Source organism: Hemiscyllium ocellatum, chromosome 11 (genome assembly GCF_020745735.1).
Source record: "Hemiscyllium ocellatum isolate sHemOce1 chromosome 11, sHemOce1.pat.X.cur, whole genome shotgun sequence".
Taxonomy (NCBI): domain Eukaryota; kingdom Metazoa; phylum Chordata; class Chondrichthyes; order Orectolobiformes; family Hemiscylliidae; genus Hemiscyllium; species Hemiscyllium ocellatum.
Window position 1 is genome coordinate 29,514,381 of NC_083411.1, and position 23,483 is coordinate 29,537,863.

Genomic DNA, 23,483 nt, shown 5'->3' on the forward strand with positions numbered 1-23,483 from the left:
ATGAATGGCTCATCCCCACAATGCTAACCAAATACTGGTGTGATGGTAGGTTGGTTACGGTAGGGGATTTTAACTTTCCAAATATAGACTGGGACTACCATGTCCTTTTCCGCAGTGAATACTGATGCAAAATACTCATTTAGTATCTCCCCCCATTTTCTGTGGCTCCACACAAAGGGTTTAGATGGAGAGGAATTTGTTGAGTGTGTACAAGAAAATTTTCTGATTCAGTATGTGGATATTATTAGAGAAGGTGCAAATCTTGACCTCCTCTTGGGCAGGGTAGCTGACTGAGGTGTCAGTGGGGGAGCACTTTGGGGCCAGCAACTATAATTTTATTAGATTTAAAATAGAGATGAAAAAGGATAGATCAGACCTAAAAGTTGAAGTTGTAAATTGGAGAAAGGCCAATTTTGACAGTATTAAGCAAGAACTTTCAAATAGTGATTGGAGGCAAATGTTTGCAGGTAAAGGGACGGCTAGAAAATGGGAAGCCTTCAGAAATGAGATAATGAGAATCTAGAGAAAGTATATTCCTGTCAGGATGAAAGGGAAGGCTGGTAGGTATAGGGAATGCTGAATGACTAAAGTATTTGGGAGTTTGGTTGAGAAAATGAAGAAGCATATGCCAGGCATAGACAGGATAGATTGAGTGAATCCTTAGAAGAGTATAAAGGCTGTAAGAGTATACTTATGAGGGAAATCAGGAGGGCAAAAGGGGACATGAGATAGCTTTGGCAAATAGAATTAAGGAGAATCCAAAGGGTTTTTACAAATACATTAAGGACAAAAGGATAACTAGGGAGAGAATAGGGCCCCTCAAAGATCAGCAAGGCGGCATTTGTGTGGAGCCGCAGAAAATGGGGGAGATACTAAATGAGTATTTTGCATCAGTATTCACTGTGGAAAAAGACATGGAAGATATAGAATGTAGGGAAATAGATGGTGACATCTTGAAAAATGTCCATATTACAGAGGAGGAAGTGCTGGATACCTTGAAACGCATAAAAGTGGATAAATCCCCAGGACCTGATCAGGTGTATCCGAGAACTCTGTGGGAAGCTAGGGAAGTGATTGCTGGGCCTCTTGCTGAAATATTTGTATCATCAATAGCCACAGCCGGAAGACTGAAGGTTGGCTAACATGGTGTCACTGTTTAAGAAGGGTAGTAAGGACAAGCCAGGCAACTATAGACCAGTGAACCTAACATTGATTGTGGGCATGTTGTTGGAGGGAATCCTGAGGGACAGGATGTACATGTATTTGGAAAGGCAAGGACTGATTAGGGATAGTCAACATGGCTTTGTGGATGGGAAATCATATCTCACAAACATGATTGAGTTTTTTGAAGAAATAACAAAGAGGATTGATGAGGGTAGAGCAGTAGATGTGATTGACAAGGTTCCCCATGGGAGACTAGTTAGCAAGGTTAGATCTCATGGAGTATAGGGAGAACTAGCCATTTGGATACAGAACTGGCTCAAAGGTAGAAGACAGAGGGTGATGGTGGAGGTTTGTTTTTCAGATTGGAGGCCTGTGACCAGTGGAGTGCCACAAGGATTGGTGCTGGGTCCTCTACTTTTCATCATCTCTAAATGATTTGGATGTGAGCATAAGAGGTATAATTAGTAAATTTGCAGGTGACACCAAAATTGGAGGTGTAGTGAACAGCGAAGAAGGTTACCTCAGATTACAACAGGATCTTGACCAGATGGGCCAATGGGCTGAGAAGTGGCAGATGGAGTTTAATTCAGACAAATGTGAGGTGCTGCATTTTGGGAAAGCAAATCTTAGCAGGACTTATACACTTAATGGTAAGGTCCTCAGGAGTGTTGCTGAACAAAGAGACCTTGGAGTACAGGTTCATATCTCCTTGAAAGTGGAGTCAAAGTAGATAGTATAGTGAAGGAGGCATTTACTATGCTTTCCTTTGTTGGTCAGAGTATTGAGTACAGGAGTTGGGAGGTCATGTTGCGGCTGTACAGGACATTGGTTAGGCCACTGTTGGAATATTGCTTGCAATGCTGATCTCCTTCCTATCGGAAAGATGTGAAACCTGAAAGGGTTCAGAAAAGATTTACAAGGATGTGGCCAGGATTGGAGGATTTGAGTCATTGGAAGAGGCTGAACAGGCTGGGGCTGTTTTCCCTGGAGCGTCGGAGGCTGAGGGGTGACCTTATAGAGGTTTACAAAATTATGAGGGGCATGGATAGGATAAATAGGCAAAGTCTTTTCCCTGGGGGCAGGGAGTCCAGACTAGAGGGCACAGGTTTAGGGTGAAAGGGGAAAGATATAAAACAGACCTAAGAGGCAACTTTTTCATGCAGAGGGTTTTACATGTATGGAATGAGCTGCCAGAGGAAGTGGTTGAGGCTGGTACAATTGCAACATTTAAGAGGCATTTGGATGGGTATATGAATAGGAAGGGTTTGGAGGGATATGGACCGGGTGCTGGCAGGTAGGACTAGATTGGGTTGGGATATCTGGTCGGCATGGATGGGTTGGACCGAGGGGTCTGCTTCTGTGCTGTACATCTCTATGACTCTATGACCCATGACTATTCTACATTTCATGATGGTCTGCTGCACCCAGAGCTGCATCTACTGGAATCGCATATCAGTCAGGTCCTTTCTGGTTTGTGCTGCCCAATGCAGCTGAGTTGCGATAGACAAAGAGAGCTTCCTCCTCAACCAATATCCTTCCCCTACTCCTCAGAAGATTGCTCCTGTTCTCTCAGTTCCTCAGCATCCCGAATGTCGCCCCATTGCCAGCTCCAACTGTACAGAGCGCAGCATGCCATGATGATGTGGCAACTCTCTTTAGACTATAATGGGTTAGGAGAAAGGATTAAGAAGGGCTCATGCCTGAAACATCGATTCTCCTGCTCCTTGGATGCTGGCTGACCTGCTGCGCTTTTCCAGCAACACATTTTCAGCACTATACTGGATTACCCAATGTCCTCACTGGTCCAAGTAGTGGAACCATGTCTTAAATTGCTTTCTCATATGCACTGAGCAACCAGCTGCAATAAACCTGAGCTATATATCAGTCAAGGGATTGCACAATGGTGTCATCAGCTATAGTCATAGTGAGTAGCCCTGTCCTCAAGTAACTAGCTTTGTAGGGACCCTGGAGCCTCAAGCATGTCAAGTACATGAGAGTGCTCCTGGATGTTAGAGTTGGCAGCTACCAGGGTAGTTGTCACACACCCTCCAGGAAGTGTTAGCTGTGATCACAGATCACCTGGATATCAATCCAATGGAAGGCCTTTCTATGGTTGAATTCCGCAGTGTTGTGAAAGGCCTCTGTCAGTGCCATGTATGGACGGTCAGCTTCAGCACTCTGAAACTGGGGATATCCAGCCATGTTCTTGAATCCTACTGCCTGGGTTGCAGCACTGACCTTAACATCGAGGAACAAAATGAACTGGTGTGATCTTGTACAGATAACATTGGTCACTGTCCTGATGCATTTGTGGGTGTATGACTGAGAGTTGAAGGGCTTATATCCGAAATGTTGACTCTTCTGCTCCTCGGATGCTGCCTGACCTGCTGTACTTTTCCAGTGCCACCCTTTTCGACTTGTACGGCCGAGAGTTTCCACACAGGTCCCCATCGCTTCCTGGAAGGGGTCAGAGTGACAGCCACTGGGAGAGGATGGCCTCCCTCTCCTGCAGCCCTCAGGTCCTCCTCCAGCTTTTGGCAATGTCCCATCTGTGTCCTGGGACAAACACAGCCTGCATCAACACAGCATCTTGCCCATCCCCAGGAAATAATATCAGGGTCAGAAAACTCTGATCCTTTGGTGGACCCCACAAATATGAGGGTCCCTGGGGCAGTGACCTCTCCCTGAGCTGGGTAATTCTCAGCCTCTGTGGCAGGCCTGCTGCTGCTCCTGGAGTTGTCATTGGCACTCGTCCTTTTGCATCTGGTCAGGTAGGCAGCCACGGGGGCCAGCATACCCTGCAGGTAAGGGTGGCATAGACCCAAGATAGTGAGGAATGCTGCACCATGGAAACAAGGAACACGTCTCCAGCTTTGGCCTCAGCATGTGAGATCAATACACGACATCAAGAGAGTTTGCCTGCTGTGCTTTAAAGGAAAAAGTGAGGTCTGCAGATGCTGGAGATCAGAGCTGAAAATGTGTTGCTGGCCAGTATGGTTTCATCAAGGTGGAGGGGGTGGGGGGTGGGGGGGGGGGGGGGGGGGGGGGAGGGGGTGGGAGTCATGTCTGATAAATCTGTTAGAATTCTTTGAAGGGCATCCTGATGAAGGGCTTGTGCCCGAAACGTCGATTTTCCTCTTCCTTGGATGCTGCCTGACCTGCTGCGCTTTAACCAGCAACACATTTTCAGCTGTGCTTTAAACCCCTTCCTATTGCAGACCTACATCCACCTGACAACTTTTCATTGAACTCAGTACAAATCATTATTGAACTTGCATGACAGATGATGGGACAATTGTACGCACCTCCACAGCTCCCTTTCAAGTTGCACAAATAATGGTTCTTCTTTAGTCAACACTGGTCTCTTTTGAAGTACTTGCTGCCAATTTCAGCATCATTGAGATGTCAGCGTTCTGTTTGTAATCTCCAATGGTGTGATGCAAGTTGCCTTTGACCAGCATTCGAACCCTAAGCACCTTCATTCTGCACGCGTAGCAAATGGACAATGAAATGATTGATAATTAAATGCAGCTGTAGTTTGCAAATTCCTGCATCATGTATTTGTGCCTTCAACATCCTAATGTCCATCAGATGTGGATCCTATGCTTCCCCCCAATCAAACTGTCACTGACTGCACCCATCCTAGGCATTGTTCCAGCCATTTTCCGTTACATTTCATATCGAGAGAACAGCAAGTGATGACAGGAAACTCAGCTCATGGTGGACACCAGCAGTACCTTGTCACTAGCCACACCCCCTCCATCTCCCTTTTACCTGTACTGCCCTGACAGCCCATTTCCACACTGAACTCAACCTTTCCATCCATGTGGAGACCTAACATATTAAATTTTGCCTCCAGCGTTCCTCTCTGCTCCCGAGCACTGCCACTAAAGTTTAATGGTCCCAACGTGTTCCTGTACATTCCCCTGTGGAGGCCACGGTGGTGGTCACTACCATGGCCATGTCCTGCCCTGTTGTGGTCTACCATGCCCTCTGATGCTGCTCTGCCTACACGTCCCACATACCTGGGGATTCCAATCTGTCCTTGTCCCCACCTCTACACATGCCTCTGCTTTCCCCTTTTAGCCTTGACCTCCCCCCCATCCCAACCTTTTTTTAATCAGTGATGCTCCGGCTGTGCCTACAGGTCTCCCTTTCACCCTCATGAATGATCAATGGACCAGCCCCTACCTGATGTGCATGCACATAACGTAAACTGAAAATCAAACCTGACTTTATTAGAAAAGTGAAATGTTTGAGTGGTTTTATATTGTCACTGTTACGTGTGTTGTTTCATGTGCCTATGAGAATCATATATAATACTACAGAACGGCTGAGGTTTAATATCAACACAATCACTTTACCTTTGCTGTAGTCACTGAAAGATATTCAAAACTGTGTATATTTGGGAAAATACATTGACATACCTTACTGTATGCATTATGACACTGGGGTTATTAAAGGTAGTGAGTTCCATAAAATATAATTATGCAGCAACTTTATTAAATGCAAGTCAAAGATTCATCGACTGTTCAGATAAAAAATGTACATAACTCTTAAGAGCATAAGGACACAAGGTAAATGAGCCGAATTTGCCCAGCGAGCCTGAACCTCCATTCAACAGGACCATGGATGTTCTTGAGCTTCAATGCCACTTTTCCTCCTGCTCCCCATTTCTCAAGATTTCCCGAGGGATCAAAAATTTCTCTGTCGTAGTTTAAAACGTAGCCAATGATGCAGATTCCACAACTCTCTTGAACAGATAGCACAAAGATTATAACCTTAAATAGTTGCTCCCTTATCCTGAGATTACATCCCCATGTTTTACATTCCTTAACAAGTGGAAATAATTTCTCAGGATCTGCTGTATAAGCTGTTTCAGAAATGTTCATGTTTCAATATAATTGCTGTTCATTCTTCTAAGCACTGGAGAATATTGACCCTGTTCATATCTCAGCCACCTTGGAGGGTCTTTATGTTTCAAACTGGGGAGATATGGTGGTGTTCTGGTAATATCAATAGGCTATTAATCCAGAAACAGAGGCTTGAATTCCAACATTGCAGCTGATGAAGTTTGAATTCAATTTTTAAAAATCTGAAATTAAAATAACTGGCCTAATGGCAGCCATAAAACCACTGTTGATTGTTGTAAAATTCCATCTGGTTCACCAATGTCCTTATCTGGTCAAATATGACTCCAGACCTATAGCAGTGTGATTGATTTTTAACTGCCTACTGAAATTGCCTATCAAGCCATCAACATCCTGGGCAATTAGTGGTAGGCAATACATTCTGGCCAACCCATCAATGCCCATGTCCCATGAACAAATTAAAAAATAAACAAAGTATTTGGTGAAAATTGCACTCGTGATGATAGCCAGAGGTGAGGTGAAGGTGGTGATTTTTTGTTCCTGTATGTTTAGATTGATGAACGTGGGTAGGCATTTAATTGCATTAAGGGAGTTTTAATAATACAAGTTGATGATACAGGTCAATGTTGTTGTGAAGGTAGTTCCAGTTAGGAATGAGTGCTAACTCATCACTTGGCAATTTGGATCCAGAAGCTATTGTTTAATTGGTTCCTTTAACTTACTAGCATTGATCATTTATTCCGCCATTGCAGGCGTCACCTTTCCTCTTCTGAAGGCATCAATATTGATTTTCTTATTTTCTTTTCTGTTTTGGAGCATGCGTGGGCAACTGGAGATTGAAATGGGTCCATTTTGCATCATATTTCTGATCTCAGTTCACATTTCCCTTGTGAAGTCAGGTTGGAAACTAAATGCACCCACGCAAATACTGCCAGTCACATGCTATTCTACTTAGAGATTACTGTCACATAAGATATCCAGTCCCTTTTGGTTGTTTTCTATGCTCTTCCCATCATGAAGAATGTGGTATAATATTCAGTTGTGCTAGGCAGTAGCTGACAAATGAAATGGGATTTGAGGAGACCCTAAAGAGTGCACTGTAATTATCATAACTTTCCATCAGACTAATCACTGGAAGTACTGTAACATACTTCCAAAAGAACCTTGATGACAGACTTAACATTCATTTTGTGCTTTGAGATTTCCCTTCTCTATCATGAAATGCTCAATGAGGAGGTAATGGGGCTTCCCTGAGGATTTAACATTACTGCTGCTAGGCAGATAAAGAAGAGAATGAAAAGGAACAAAACATTCAGGGAAAGCTATTGAGAAATCATAGCATATGTTGGAAAGCCATTGGCAAATCTGTATTACTGACCAAAGGTACTCAATTCCTGACCGAAGTATTGCATTAGAAGGCTGTAATCCCTCCTGGAGATGATGTAGGACCTGTGGCATTTAACACTTGGCTTGAATGTGAAGCTCAACTCAATTAGACATGTGCCATTTTCTGTGCCTGTCAAAATAAAAATTCAACATTTATATCAATGCAGCATTTGACATAGTTTGAATCAAGAAACATTGGAGTCAATGTAAACCAGGGGAAAGGTTTTTCACTCGATGCAGGCAAAAAAGAATTTGGCTTTGGCTTTTAACGGTTAATCACTTCAGTGCCAGGACACCTCAGGATAGTGTCCTAGGCTCAACCATCTTAGGTTGTTTCATCAATGACATTCCCTTCATTGTAAGGTCAGGAATGTGGATGGTCACAGATGATTGCATTACATTCAGCACCATTTGCACTCCTCAGGCATTGGAACAGTCCAAGTCCATATGCAGCAAAAATGAAAAATATCCAGGCTTAGACTGATGAGTAGCAAGAAATATTCATGGAGAAGGCAATGGTCTCGCAAACTGTTAATCCAGAGACCCAGCCAATGTTTTAGGAACCCGATTTGAATCTCACCATGGCATATGGTGAAGTTTGAATTCGATTAAAATCTGGAATTAAGAGTCGAATGATGACGATGAAACCATGTCGATTATTGGAAAAACCCATCTGTTTCACTAATGTCATTTAGCGAAGGAGACTACCATCCTTACCTTGTCTGGCCTATAAGTCATTCTAGACCTACTGCAGACTGTCACTTGCTCACTGGACAATTAAGGATGGGTAATAAATGCTGGTGCAAACAGTGATGCCCTCATTCTGTGAATGAACAATAAAAAACAAGTGCCAGGTAATGATCATCTCCAACAAATAAGATCTTAATATGTGCTTTTGGCATTACCATTGCTGAATCTTCTATTATCAATATCTTCAGGGTTACCAGGAGTAAAAACAGAACTCAACCAGCCTTATGAATAAAGTGAGCATGTGAACAGCTCGGGATTCTGGCGCGAGTAATGCATCTAGTGCTTATACTCCATTTACAAAGCAGAAGTTCGGGGGTGTGTCAGAATACTCTCCACTTGCCTGGATGGATGCAGGTCCAACAATATACAAGAAGCTTGATGATGCCTAGAACAAAGCAGCCAAAGCTGCACCCCATCCACCACCTTCAACACTCATTCCCTCCATCACCGATACACAGTGTGTACCATCCAGAGACATACTGCAGCAACTCATTCAGACTCTTGTGACTGCACACCCAATCCTGCAATCTCCATGACTTTGACAAGGACATTACCTGCATGGGAACACCACCACCACCATCTCCAAGTCATACACCATTCTGACTTGGATTATGTTGCCATTCCTTCACTATTCTTAATCAAAACTGCCATAGTTCTTACTTTGTGAACAGTTAGCAATTCCATGGTTACTCCCCATCCCCAATTTTTCACTCTGGTGGGAGAGCATCGTCTCTGCCCACCTGTTGAGTTTGATTAGAGCTAAGATCTCATGGAAATTCTAGTCATGGGCAGGAAGCTTTTTATAGATCCAGAAAGAGCATATCTGCTCCCCATGATTCCTGTTATAAAGCACTTTGTAAGTATAGTTTGGACAGATTGTAGCTGGCCCATTAAGCACTGCTTCTATTGGCCATCCTTCCTTTTGTTCCACTAGGATGCCATTTTGATCAGGCATGACCTGAAACATTTGGCTGGGTGTTACTTTTCTGGGTTAAGTGTGAGTTGAGTTAAGTTGTTTTTGGAGGTTTTCTGGCTATGTGGCCCAGCGACACTTCTCATTGTATCTTAACAAACTCTTCTCAGTAACGACCTACCTGACCCTTTTGGTGAGCCTCCAATTCTGTTTCCATCTTCCCACATGCCACTCAGTGGATAGCTGCCGAGAGACTGGTATCACTGTTGTTTGTCATTTGTACATGAATGATTTGGTTGAGAATATAGGAGGTTTGGTTAGTAAGTTTGTGGAAAACACCAACATTGGTGATGTAGTGGACTATGAAGAAGGTTATGTAAGAGTACAACAAGATCTTGAGCAGATGGGCCAGTAGGCTGAGGGTGGCAGGTGGAGTTTAATTTAGATAAGTGCAAGATGTTGCATTTTGGTAAGTTAATGGTAGGACTCTGGGGAGTGTTGTTGGACAGAGGGACATAATGATGCATGTTCATTGTTCCTTGAAAGTGGATTTGCAGGTAGGGTGGTGAACAAGATGTTTGGCACACTCGCTTTCATTGGTCAGACCACTGAGTATAAGAGTTGGAATGTCATGTTGCAGCTGTACAAGACATTGTTAGGTCACATTTAGAATACTGCCTGCAATCCTGATCACCCTACTACAGGAAGGAATTTGTTCAGAAAAAGTTTACAAGAATATTGCCGAGACTGGAGGGTTTGAATTATAAGGAGAGGCCAGATAGGCTGCAACTTTTTCCCTGGAGCATAGGAGGCTGAGGTTTATAAAATCATGAGGGACATAGATAAGGTGATTAGCCAAGGTCTTTTTCCAAGGGTGGGGGAGGCCAAAGCTAGAGGGCATAAGTTTAAGTTGAGAGGGGAAAGATTTAAAAGGGACTTGATGGACAACATTTTCACACAGGGTGTTGTGTATATGAATGGGTTGCCCGAGGAAGTGGTGGAGGTGGGTACAATTACTACCTTTAAAAGAAACTTGAACAGGTACATAAATTGGAAAGCTTTAGTGGGAAATGGGCCAAATGCAGGCAAATGGGACTAGTTTTGTTTAGAATACCTGGTCAGTGTGGATGAGTTGGACCGATGGATCAGTGTCCATGCTGTACAATTCTATGACTCCTTCACTTATGCCTGTACTATATTTAAAAGATCATTGTACACCTGGACTAGAGCTATCTGTGTGAGAGGCCCTGCACGGTTTTACACATTTACTACAGATATAGTAGACAAAGAAAATGTGGGAATGGTGGAGCAGAAATGGACATTCTCTTCCACCAGGGCCAGCAGTGGAGGCCATGATGCTAAACCATATTGGCCTAGTCTGAGTTTGCCAGCTATATCAGTCAAATCTCAGTTGTCTGGAGGAATAACCAGTAATGTAGGAAGAAGGTCAATGACCCTCTCTATTCTGCCTATGTAACTGTCACTATGTTATCTCTGTTACCTCACACTCACTCTATCTCTGCTACAGTACCCACCTTCACCAAGGCTTACACTTGACAGTCTCACTACTATTTGTAACATCTTTCCTTACTTGCTGCCACCTACCTCAACACCTGACATGACTAACCCTGCCATGCCCCCTGCACTACCTACTCGCCCAGGGCACTACCCTGGATCTGAATCAAAAGTAACATCTCAGCAACCCACTTTAATCTCTTTTAATATCTGCCTCTCTCTCAGTTCTAGAGGACCTTCAATAGGTCTGAAACTGACAAGAAGAGATGGCACATTTCTGATGTTCAGTTCCTCAATCTTCATGTGGACAGCATCTTGACTTACTGTCCTGAGGTCCCCTGAACAAAGGGTTTCTTCCTTGACTTGATGGAAAACTGCTAACCACATGAGAAGCTGCCTGGCTTTGTCTCTGTGCTAAATTTCAAGGCAGGATAGAAGTTAAAGGAGCCTGTTACCTCTGGCTGAAGGACTAAAGTGGAAAAATTCAAAGGCAAGTCAATGCAAGTTAGGAATGCTGAGAATATCCAAGTAGGCTCAGAATGAGTGAGCACTATGTAAACATTCTGGAGATGTGGCCTGGCCCAGTCCATGAACTGGGTACCTGTCCCTGGGAGCAAAGTGTCTTTGCTGCACCATTGCAGTGAGGGTTGCCAATGCAGCCCAAGGACATCATTGAAATACAGAAGCATCCTGTAAGTGGATTGAAAATATATCATGAAGGTTCTTAGAGATTGGTTCATATCAGATGCCAATTTGGCATGTATTTAGCTGGACCATGCAGAGCATGCGCTGAGATGTTAGTGCCGAGGTCCAACATGAAGGTCCTTCTGAGTAAAGAGTGAGATGAGGCTGCCAAGTACCCGCTCTGACTTCCATGTGGAGAACCCTTGATGGTTAGCTTGTTCAGCACGTTTGGTAAAATAAGAAGCTGAATACTAATGAGGTGAGTTGGGTTGTTACCAATGTGTTTTAACAAGTGATACTCCCCTTTAATTCGTAACTCACTGCTGCTGAGCAAGAACCTTGCTTCCCTGCTTGACAGATGCAGAAAAGATGCACTGGGTTGTTCCCGATGTTGAGATAGGCCTCCATGGGTTTCTCGCCTGCTCCTGCCACAAATCTCACCAAAACAAACTTCACTCAGGCCCCTGTAGGATTCTGCCCATTGGGTTTTGATGAAACAAAAAAATCACATAAGGAGGCATTCATTGGAATGCAATGGCCTAGAGGTATTATTACTCGACTATTAATCCAGAAGCTCAACCAATATTCCAAGAGTCTGGATTCAATCCCTACCATGGCAGATGTTGGCATTTTAATTCAATAAATACAGTCTGGAATTAAGGTCAAATGATTGTCATAAAACCATTGTCGATTGTCAGGAAAAGCCCAATTGGTTCATTACTGCCCTTTAGGGAAGGAAATCTGCTACCTTACCTGGTGTGGCCTACATGTGACTCCAGACCCACAGCAATGACTGTTTAAATGAGACTTTATAAAGCTTTGGTTAGGCCTCATTTGGAGTACTGTGTCCGGTTTTGGTCTCCACACCTCAGGAAGGACATACTGGCACTGGAGCGTGTCCAGCGGAGATTCACATGGATGATCCCTGGAATGGTTGGTCTAACATACGAGGAATGGCTGAGAATCCTGGGATTGTATTCATTGCAGTTTAGAAGATTAAGGGGAGATTTAATAGAAACTTACAAAATAGTACATGGCTTGGAAAGGGTAGGAAATTGTTTCTGTTAGGCGAGGAGACTAGGACCCGTGGACACAGCCTTAAATTTGGAGGGGGTCAATTCAGAACAGAAATGCGGAGACATTTCTTCAGCCAGAGAGTGGTGGGCCTGTGGAATTCATTGCCGCAGAGTGCGGTGGAGGCCTGGACGCTAAATGTCTTCAAGGCAGATATTGATAAATTCTTGATGTCACAAGGAATTAAGGGCTACTGGGAGAATGCTGGTAAGTGGAGTTGAAATGCCCATCAGCCATGATTGAATGGCGGAGTGGACTCGATGGGCCGAATGGCCTTACTTCCACTCCTATGTCTTATGGTCTTATGGTCTAAATGTCCTCTAGGCAGTTTGGGACATTTGCCTTTTGGACTTGTAACTGCCTTCTGGGCAATTAGGGATGGGCAATTAACGTTGCCCAAGATAAAGTGAACAAAAAAAAGTCAGCATGTGTGATCCTAATTACCCAAAGTCTATGTACACGACTCATTAGGTAACATCAGGAGTGCCAATTTTTCTTGATTTTCTCTTCTTAAGTTTCTAAAAATTTATAAAGCCGAATGAAAAATCTGTTTATCTGAAGTAAGAAATTAACATTGGAATATTTTAGCTCCAGATAGTGAGCCAACATGCAGAGATCAGTTGCTGAAGACCTTGTCAACAGTTTACAATTATATTTTTGACACACGTTCAGCTTTTTGCATTGCTGAATAAGATACTGTAAAAAGTAATCCACAATCATAGCCTGGTTTGTGTATACTCATGCTCACTTTGTAATATGCATTTTAAGGCATTGTTCTATTAAACACAGTTTTTGTATTTCCTTCTGTTGCAAGCTTAGGAAATAAACCATTCATGGACATGACAGGATGTTTTAAACTTGAGACTCTGTTATCAGGCTATAGGAAGAGGTGTTTCTGGTCCTAAGAGACCAGATTTCTTTCTGTTGTAGACATTTTGTATAAATTGTAAACAGAACTTTAAAGCATTTTAGTTTGAAGATTGAAGCTCCTTCCAATGAGCAACACATGCCAGGAAGTAACAGCTACTTTTGCTTTGTTTTGGCATTGTTCAACATCTACAAGCAATAAGTCAAAGCCTTTGCTCTGAGCAGTTTGAGCATTGAGCTTGTCTGCTGAAATTTGTTATGGGCCAGGAACAGTTAAATGCAGTATTTTGATGTAACTTGCATTTATAAAAAGTTGCCGACATCCTTTGGAAACATCTGTGCAACAATGGTGTGTATCTTTAAAATGCTTGGACATTTGGCTAACAGGAATAAAGTTTTAAAAAAAACAAATGGTTTCATTGGCAATTTTCACGAATTCACTTGACAGAATCTTACTCACAGCTACGATCCAGAGTGGCTACATTATGGTCATTAAGGTGTGCCTGTGCAGTACCATCCCAGTGCAGCAGGCAGAGCAAGTCCAAATGGCTTCTCAGACGAAGATGACCAGACTTTTCTTTGAGCTACAAGTCAGGAACCTTCCAGTCCCAAATCTTTCTTTCATGAAACTTGGCAGCAATATTGGTCATTCTGCTTGTGGGGAGCTGATGTGAGCACTGATTCCAAAGTCCTTCAGAGCCAGGACTGATCAACAGTGCAGAAAGACATAGAGTCATAGAGTCATAGTGATATACAGCATGGAAACAGACCCTTCGGTCCAACCTGTCCATGCCAACCAGGCATCCCAACCCAATCTAGTCCCACCTGCCAGCACCCAGCCCATATCCCTCCAAACCCTTCCTATTCATATACCCATCCAAATGCCTCTTAAATGTTGCAATTGTACCAGCCTCCACCACTTCCTCTGGCAGCTGATTCCATATACGTACCACCCTATGCATGAAAAAATTTGCCCCTTAGGTCTCTTTTATATCTTTCTCCTCTCACCCTAAACCTATGCTCTCTAGCTCTGGACTCCCTGACCCCAGGGAAAAGACTTTGCCTATTTACCCTATCCATGCCCCTCATAATTTTGTAAACCTCTATGAGGTCACCCCTCAGCCTCCGACGCTCCAGGGAAAACAGCCCTAGCCCGTTCAGCCTCTCCCTGTAGCTCAAATCCTCCAACCCCGGCAACATCCTTGTAAATCTTTTCTGAACCCTCTCAAGTTTCACAACATCTTTCCGATAGCAAGGAGACTAGAATTGCATGGAATATTCCAACAGTGGCCTAACCAATATCCTGTACAGCCGCAACATGACCTCCCAACCCCTATACTCAATACTCTGACCAATAAATGAAAGCATACCAAATGCCTTCTTCACTATCCTATCTACCTGCGACTCCACTTTCAAGGAGCTATGAACCTGCACTCCAGGTCTCTGTGTTCAGCAACACTCCCTAGGACCTTGCCATTAAGTGTGTAAGTCCTGCTAGGATTTGCTTTCCCAAAATGCAGCACCTCGCATTTATCTGAATTAAACTCCATCTGCCACTTCTCAGCCCATTGGCCCATCTGGTCAAGTTCCTGTTGTAACCCTCTTCGCTGTCCACTACACCTCCAATTTTGGTGTCATCTGCAAACTTACTAACTGTACTTCTTATGCTCGCATCCAAATCATTTATGTAAATGACACAAAGTAGACGACCCAGGACTGGTCCTTGTGGCACTCCACTGGTCACAGGCTTCGAGTCTGAAAAACAACCCTCCACAACCACCCTCTGTCTTCTACCTTTGAGCCAGTTCTGTATCCAAATGGCTAGTTCTCCTTGTGTTCCATGAGATCTATCCTTGCTAAATAGTCTCCCATGGAGAACCATGTCGAATGTCTTACTGAAGTCCATATGGATCACATCTACTGCTCTGCCCTCCAATCCTCGTTGTTACTACCTCAAAAAACTCAATCACTTTTGTGAGACATGATTTCCCACACACAAAGCCATGTTGACTATCCTAATCAGTCCTTGCCTTTCCAAAAATATGTACACCCTGTCCCTCAGGATTAGCTCTAACAACTTGCCCACCGCCAATGTCAGGCCCACTGCTCTGCAGTTCCCTGGCTTGTCCTTACCACCCTTCTTAAACAGTGGTACCATGTTAGCCAACCTCAAGTCTTCCAGCACCTCACTTGTGACTACTCAAAGTGACAGATAAGGATGGCATCTCACTGCAATCTCCCTCAGTTCTCTTTCTCTACCCTGGGTGCTACCAAATTCCCTAGCATTTAAAAGTGGAAGTAGAATTACTGCATCTTCAAAATATTCATGCCAATTGTCTTGTTCAACCCCGGAACATCCTCTTCCCCTTGCATTCACACATATTTGACTTCATACAAACAACTACAATGACTACACCATCCCTCTGTACATAACCTTCCACCCTGATATTTTGCAATAAAAGGCATATCGTTTTAAAGTCCATTGGGAACTTGTCTTGTCAGTTGTTAATTTATGAACAATACAGCAGATCAGGAAATACACCATCATATGTGCTCTTCATACAGCTGAAACTTGTTGGGTGCCGTTCTGTTGAAATGAACCAATCTTTTTTGGTGCCATGTTTTCCATGGAAAAAGGCAAGGCTAAAGTTCTGCCATTAGAGTTGATCAGTTAATGAGGCCATCCTGCAGGATCTGTTTTATGATACCCCTTGCAGTGGTGTGCCAAAATGTGCCATGATTTGCAAAACAGGCCAGTTGGAATGGAACCCCATTCTTCTTCGTTTTATTTGTTTGTTTATGGGATATAGGTGTCATATACATTGAGCCCTGATGTGTTGATCAGTGATGGTAGCATCATTGAATATCAAAATGAAACGCTTGCATCGTCTTTGGTGAAGATGAATATCTGGCACATGTGTGTGCTGTGGATGATACTTTCTGTTTGTAAACCCTATTTTGAATGTTTTCCAAGCCTGAGAAGTTGTGGATGGTGCCTTTTTAACATTCTTTCATAAACTGTGGGCATCACTGGCCGGTTAGCACTTACTACTGATCCTTCATTGCTCTTGGGAAAATAACACTGAACCATTGTGAACTGTTGCAATCCGCCTGTCAATGTACTCACATTGTGATTAGGGAGGTAGTTCCAGGAGTTTGATCCTGTGGTAGTGAAACGACAGCGATATAATTCCAAGTCAGTATGTTGTGTGGCCTGAAGGGGATGTTGCAGATGATGATGTTCCCAGGCATCTGATGCTCTTGGCCTCCTAGGAGGTACTATTGTGAGATTTGAAGGTATTGTTGAGGGAACGTATTCATATCCTTCAATTGGTTGGTGCCTACCACTTCCTGAAAAATCCAGCAATCATATAAAATTGCAAACAGAAAATGCTGGAAATACTCAACAACATTTGGACAATACCAGCCAAGAAAAGGAAATGGAGCACTCAATGAATGGCAGGACACGAGGAAGCTCAAAGGAATAGTGGATCTTGGCTTATCCCTGAAGGCAGCAGAGCATGTTAATAGGGTAGTTAAGAAGGCAAACAGGACAGTGTAAAGATTGTAAGACCAGGGAGTTAAGCTGGAGGTGCACAAAACTTTGGTTAGGCCACAGCTGGAATACTGTATGCAGTTCTGGTCACCTCACTATAGGAAGGGTATAATTGCACTGGAGGGGGTGCAGATGAGATTCACCAGATGCTGCTTGGGTGAGTGCATTTTAGCTACGAAGAGCGTCTGGATAAGGTTGGGTTGTACTTTTTTAGAGCAGAGAAAGCTGAGGATGGGTCTGATTGAAGTGTATAAGATTATGAGGGCAGGGACAGAGTGGACAGAAAGCAGCTATTTTCTTGAATTGAAAGGTAGGTAATAAGGTGAAAGGGAGGAGGATAAAAGCTGTGACAAAGGGTCAGTTAGACTCAAAACGTCAGCTCTTTTCTCTCCTTACAGATGCTGCCAGACCTGCTGAGATTTTCCAGCATTTTCTCTTCTGGAAAGGGGGGAGGATTTAAGATTAGATTAGATTAGTTTCCCTACAGTGTGGAAATTTAATAACAATATTTTTACCTAGAAGTTTGTGGGAATCTGGAATGCACCGTCTAGGAGGGTAGTTGAGGTGAAAATCCTAACAACTTTTTACATGGACTTGGATGATCACCTGAAATGTCATGACATTCAAGGCCAGGTGCTGGAAGTGGAATTAGTGCAGGTTTAGAGTTGTTTTGCTGTTGCAGACTTGATGAACTGAATGACCTCTTTTGTACTATTTGATTTTATGATTCTAGGACAGGTAGCACCTGTGAGTAGAGAAACAGAATTAACATTCCATGTTGAGGACTTTTTTTCAAACTGCATCTACAGTATTTTGCTTTCATTAGCCTGTAGAAATCTCTGGCTCTGGGCTGTGCTGCCTGGGTTGATGCTGCAGTATAGATACATTTGGCTGGCCTGTAAAAGATGATACCTATCAATTGGTGGATCCTTGACCTGATAACATCCTGGATAATGTCAGAGAAATAAATTGTGGCAGCTAGATCAATCTGGAGCTATAAAAATAAATGAGGACTGCAATCACTTTAATTGTCAAGGAGCAAGTTCAGAGAAGCACAGCCTCAGAGTTGTTATGGTGCTGAAGGAAACTGAAGCATTGATACTTTGAGCTGTTCACTTTATCCCAGTCTCCTGCCTTTACCTAGTCCTTTTTCTGTTTTAGTAATCATCCAATGGCCTCTATATTGCCTCCGTGAATCTACCTCCACAACGCTTGGAGATAGAATATTCCAGACCTGAACCTCTTACAGTGTCAAAAACGTTTTTTTTCTTCTCGTATTTTCTTCTTTTGCCAAACAGTCTGATCCATTGATGAATAGTTGAACAGTTTTTCACAATCTACTTTGGCCAACCCTCTTAGAAGTTTTAAAACATTATCGAACCACCTCTCAGCCTACTCTTCTCCATGGAAAACAGTCCCAACTTCTCTAACCTTTCCTCAGAACTGAAGTGTCTTGCCTCTGAAACCACTCTCATTAATTTCTTCTGCACTCTCCAATGCATTTATGTCCTTCCCGTAGTATAGTGCCAGAGTTGCTCAAAATACACCAGTTGAAGTCTAACCCATATCATTTATAACTTCATATAAAATAAAATTGTATAAACTTCTCAGTTCTTATACCCAACACAATATTTATGAAGTCCAGACTATTGTACAGGTCATTTTAGTATAACGTGTAATTTGTCAAAGTGAAGTGGCAAGAATGTGATTGATGATTGTGGATACAGTTTGCATAACACAAACTTTCTGCTGAACAGGTATACCAATTTTCTATAGCAGTTTTTCAAAGCACAATTTTCTATAGAGCGAGGTTGCAGAGGAACGCAACTTTTGTATTATAGCAGAATGACCTGAACGCTTTATTAACTATTGCCTCTATTTGTTATCTGTTAGCTTCAATGATTTATGTATCTATCCACCTAGATCTGTATTGCTGCACACCTTTATCTGTATATTCCTGCACACCTGATGATGATGATGATGATGTGGCTTTCTTTATCCTCTATTTTTGAAGAGAGGTTGGAAGACAGAGATGACGAGCTATCTCTTAGAAATTTATCTTTTAAAGTTGGAACAATGGAGGCAGATAAGATGTGGCCAACTCTCAGACACTAGACTTTTTAGCTTTTTTGTTTTTAAGTTTAGCTTTAAGAAGAAGCTATTGAGGTCTCAAAAGAGTTGAAAGCTTCAAGTGAATGTCTCCTGGCTGCCATTCTCTCTGATTTTTCTCTTAATGTTTTTTCCTCTTGGATTGGAGAACAGCATGTGAGAATCTGTGTCTGAATTTGCCTTTTTGCAAAGGGGAGTGTTTATGGGATGTTACTGTATTGAAGCAGTTAATTAGTGATAGTTACTGTATCTATCATTCAGTCAAGTTTCCAATAGTTAAGTTATTCTAATTTCCTCTTTCTTTGGTTGTATTTTAACTGCAGTTTTTTTAAAAAATAGGTTTTGCTTAACATTGAGTAGTTTGACCAGTCACATTGCATTAGGAGCAGATATTTTATGTTTGTCTTTAAATAAGAAAAAATTAGGGTCTGGGTTGTCTTCTTAAAATATTTTGAGGGAGTCTTGCCTGAACCATCGCAACCTATACTATCTTTGTATGTTCTTTGTATTAAGAGCATCACCTTGCACTTCTTTGCATTGAACCTCATCTGGCACCTATCCAATCATGCCACCAACTTGTCAATGTCTTTTTGAAAGAATACATTGTACTGTTTTCAATCCTTCCAAATTTTGTGCCATTTGCCAAGCTTTGATATTGCTTCTGCACACCAAAATCTAGATCATTCATATATATTATCACCAAGTAGCCCCTTGGAAACACCACTCCAAATCATCCTCCAGTCCAAAGAACATCCACTGATTATTTCTCTTTCCTTTCCATCCCTCAGCCAATTTTGTGTCCTTTTGCTTCTGCCCCTCATGTTTAAAGATCTAATTTGTGAACCTGTTACACTGCCTGTATGTTAAGTAGATACCAAAGGAGGTTAATACCCCAGGTCTGTTTTCACCAAGGCTATGTGCAGTTGAAACAAAACACTCTTACACCTATACTCAAATCCTGTTTGATAAAAGGCAACATACCATTTGGTTTCCTAAGTGTTTGGTGCTTGTTTTTGTGACTCATGAACAAAAAAATCCAAGTCTCTTTGGTCATCAATACTTCCCAATTTCTTATCACTTAAGAAATTATGAATAGGAAGGGTTTGGAGGGATATGGGCCGGGTGCTGGCATGTGGGACTAGATTGGGTTGGAATATCTGGTCGGCATGGACGGGTTGGACTGAAGGGTCTGTTTCCATGCTGTGCATCTCTATGACTATGACTCTATGACCTATTACTTGCTTTACAGTCTGTTGTGTGGTTCTGTATTGAATGCCTTTGAAAGTCTATGTCATTATGGATCAGACCAGACCCCCTCAAAATATTTTAAGAAAGTATCCTTGACCCTAACTTTTTCTTATTTTAGAAGTAAATATGAAGTGTGTGTTCCAGATGTGATGCAACTATCCAAACTACTCGACATCAAGAAAAACAAATTATTTAAACACTATAGTTAAAGTGCAAACAAAAGAAAGAGGTCTTTAGAATAATTTAACTATTGGAAAACTTAACAGAACAATAGATACAGTATCTATTACTAATTAACTGTTCAAGTATAGCAACATCCCACAAACACACCCCTTGGCAAAAAGGTAAATTCAAACACAGATGCTGATAGGCAGGTTTCCAATCCAGAAGGGAACAACATCGAAGGAGATTTCAGAGAAAGTCACACTTAAAAATCACTTACTGAGGCTTGCAATGTTTTTGGGAACCAAAACAGTTTCTGCTGCTACAGCTAAAAGAAAGTGAGAAAGCCTGATCTGGAAGAACTAGCCACTCCCCTTCCATTGTACAACTGTTTTAATAAAACATAAAAGCCTCCTCTGATTGTTGGACTTAGGCAATCTCCCTTTGCCAATTCTGCCTTTACAGCCTCTCTTAAAAAATAGGACAAAATTACCCTTAAAGGTGACAGCATCTTCGCAATATTTGAACTGTGATAGTTCAATGCCCTAGGCATTGTTATTAAGTGATCTCCCATTGAAGTAAAGCTCAGAGAGCATGGGTGCAATGAGTGATGCCATTGAATCTTAGAAGAATATTACTGCTCTTATGTTACATGTAGAAATGTGTGGGCTCAGGGGAAGGGCTGACATGGACTAACAAAGCCAATTAAAGCTGGTTGAACTTAAAAAAAACACTCGTTATTGTCAGTAATCACTTGTTAATGAACATGATTGTCCACCTAGGAAATTGCATGTTGTTGGTCATAGGTTTAGTAAGTCCTTGTGTGGCTAATGACCCTGATCCAATAGCCACATCTCTGACCACACAATTGACAGGAATTTCTGGGAGATGGAATTGATCCTTAGCCCTCAGATCACTGTCAATCCTTTCTCCATGTTCTTTTCTGTACTTTCTCTAAGCACCACGTGTTCTCAAAGAATTATGTTCCTTCATATCGAAATTTCCTCCAAGTCAGTTTCTTTAGAATGAGGGTCTCCCATGCACTGAAGTCTATGTTGCATTTCTTGAGGGAAGCCTTCAGAGAGGCTTTGTACTTTTTACTCTCATTTGAGTGCCTTTCTTGAGCTGGGCAAAGAAGATTTTTCTTTGTTAGTCGAAAATCAGGCATTCTAAACATGTGGCTGGCCCAGCGGTATTGGTTTGGGATGATCATGGCCTTGAAACTGGTCTTGTTGGCTGCTTCAAGGATGTGGATATTAGTATGCTTATCCTGCCAGCTAATGTGGAGAATCCATCTCAAACAATGTTGGTGGTACCTCTCAAGCATTTTGAGGTGGTGCCTATATATATAGTCCAAGTTTTGGAGCCATATAGAAAAGTTAGAAGATGACTGCCTTATACCTAAGGGTCTTAGCATCAGCACGGGTGTCATTGTTGTTGTGAAGAGCTAGACCCCTCCATAGGGGCCTCTTGGTTTGAGATTGGTTAAAAGAATCACTGGGAGTACTATCTGCTTAAAGCAAGGTTACCAGTTTAATAAATTAAGGCAGCCTGATGCAGATTGGTCCAGCAACACGGAGGTTAAAAGCTTCTGTGTTCCATGGAGAAATGGTGCCATTACATTTGATAATTACACATTATTTATATGTGTTTTAAGAGACAGTACAGCCTTAATTACAAGAAAAGACCAATCAAATGTAATAAGGTGACTTGATAGACAGCAGGCTAATCCAATGATATTCCCTGGGAAAGGGATCTTAATTACATAAATCGTCATGTCATGGTAGCAGTTCAAGGTTAGTTTGAATACCAAATCACTGTCTTATGATTCATTTTATGAAAACTCCATTGTTTTGTTTTATCTCTAAATACAACTAACTTAGCAAAGCATCAGTTCAAGTTCACAGAGTCAAATCATTACTTGCAACCATTTTGTTGTGTTATTTTAAATTGAAGAGCCATTTTGTGGTTAATAAAGATCTACATATACTTGTTGCTTCTGACAACAACCTAAATTCAAATTTTAGATCTTCAGTTGTAGATTATTATCCTTAGTGCTCGGTGATTGGATGCAATGTTAAATCTCAGCATTGATGTCATCCTTAGAAGAGAGCTTTCTAGGTAAGTGAAATGTTCCATGTTTGGGAGGATTTCTTCATTAGTCTTAATGGAGGGATGGACCAGAACTTGGCATCGATTGCTAAAAGATTTGAGTCTTCTTGAGATTGAAGCTGAGACCAATTCTTCAGTATGATTCAACAAAGACATTAAGTGAGACTTGAAGCTTCTCTTTTTGCAAGAGCAGAGATGATATTGTCACTGCATAGTGAAGGTTCACAAATGAAGTCGGTGGTGTTTTCTTTTTGGATTTCAACCAATTAAGATTGAAATGCTTTCCATTGAACCTGTAGACAATGTCCACAGCATTGGAAATTTGTTCTTGACAAGGTGAAGACTGGTGACATTGAAGATGGAGAAAAGTGTGGGGGTGATGATACATTCCTGCTTGACCTCCTGTCCTCAAGTGATTCTATCATGTTACCAAATGTGAGAATCATTGCTGATATCTTGTCAATGACGGGTGGAAGATATTGATGAATTTTCACTTGACAATCAGCCTTTGACAGGCTCTTCTATAGCACTTCACAATTTTCTGAATCAAAAGCCTTGGTCAGATCAATGAAGGCCAAGTAGCATGGTTGGTGCTATTCTTGGCATTTCTCTTGGAGTGTCCAGCAGTGAGGAGCATGTCCATAGCTCTATGGTTAGATTGAAAGCTGCACTAGGTTTCAGGAAGAATTTCTTCCATGATTGGGAGAAAGTGCTGAACAAAGATTCAGGTGATGATCTTCCTGGCGATGGAGAGTAGGGAGATTTCCCACAGTTCTTGTTTCTTTTCTTGAAGATGGTGGTAATGGCAACATCCCTGAGATTGACAGGGATTTCTTCTTTGTCCCCAATTTGCATGAACAGTTGATGGAGATGATGGCTGAGCTCTGCTCCAGCCAGTTTGAAACTCTCCACTGGAATCCCATCAGCTCCTGCAGCTTTTCCATTCTTCATGTGTCTAACAGAGGCTTCAGTTTCTGTCACATTAGGTGAAGTCCAAGATCATCTTGAATAGGAGTTGGCAGATTTTTTCAAATACATCCTTGTTGGATATCAAAATAACACTACACACTGA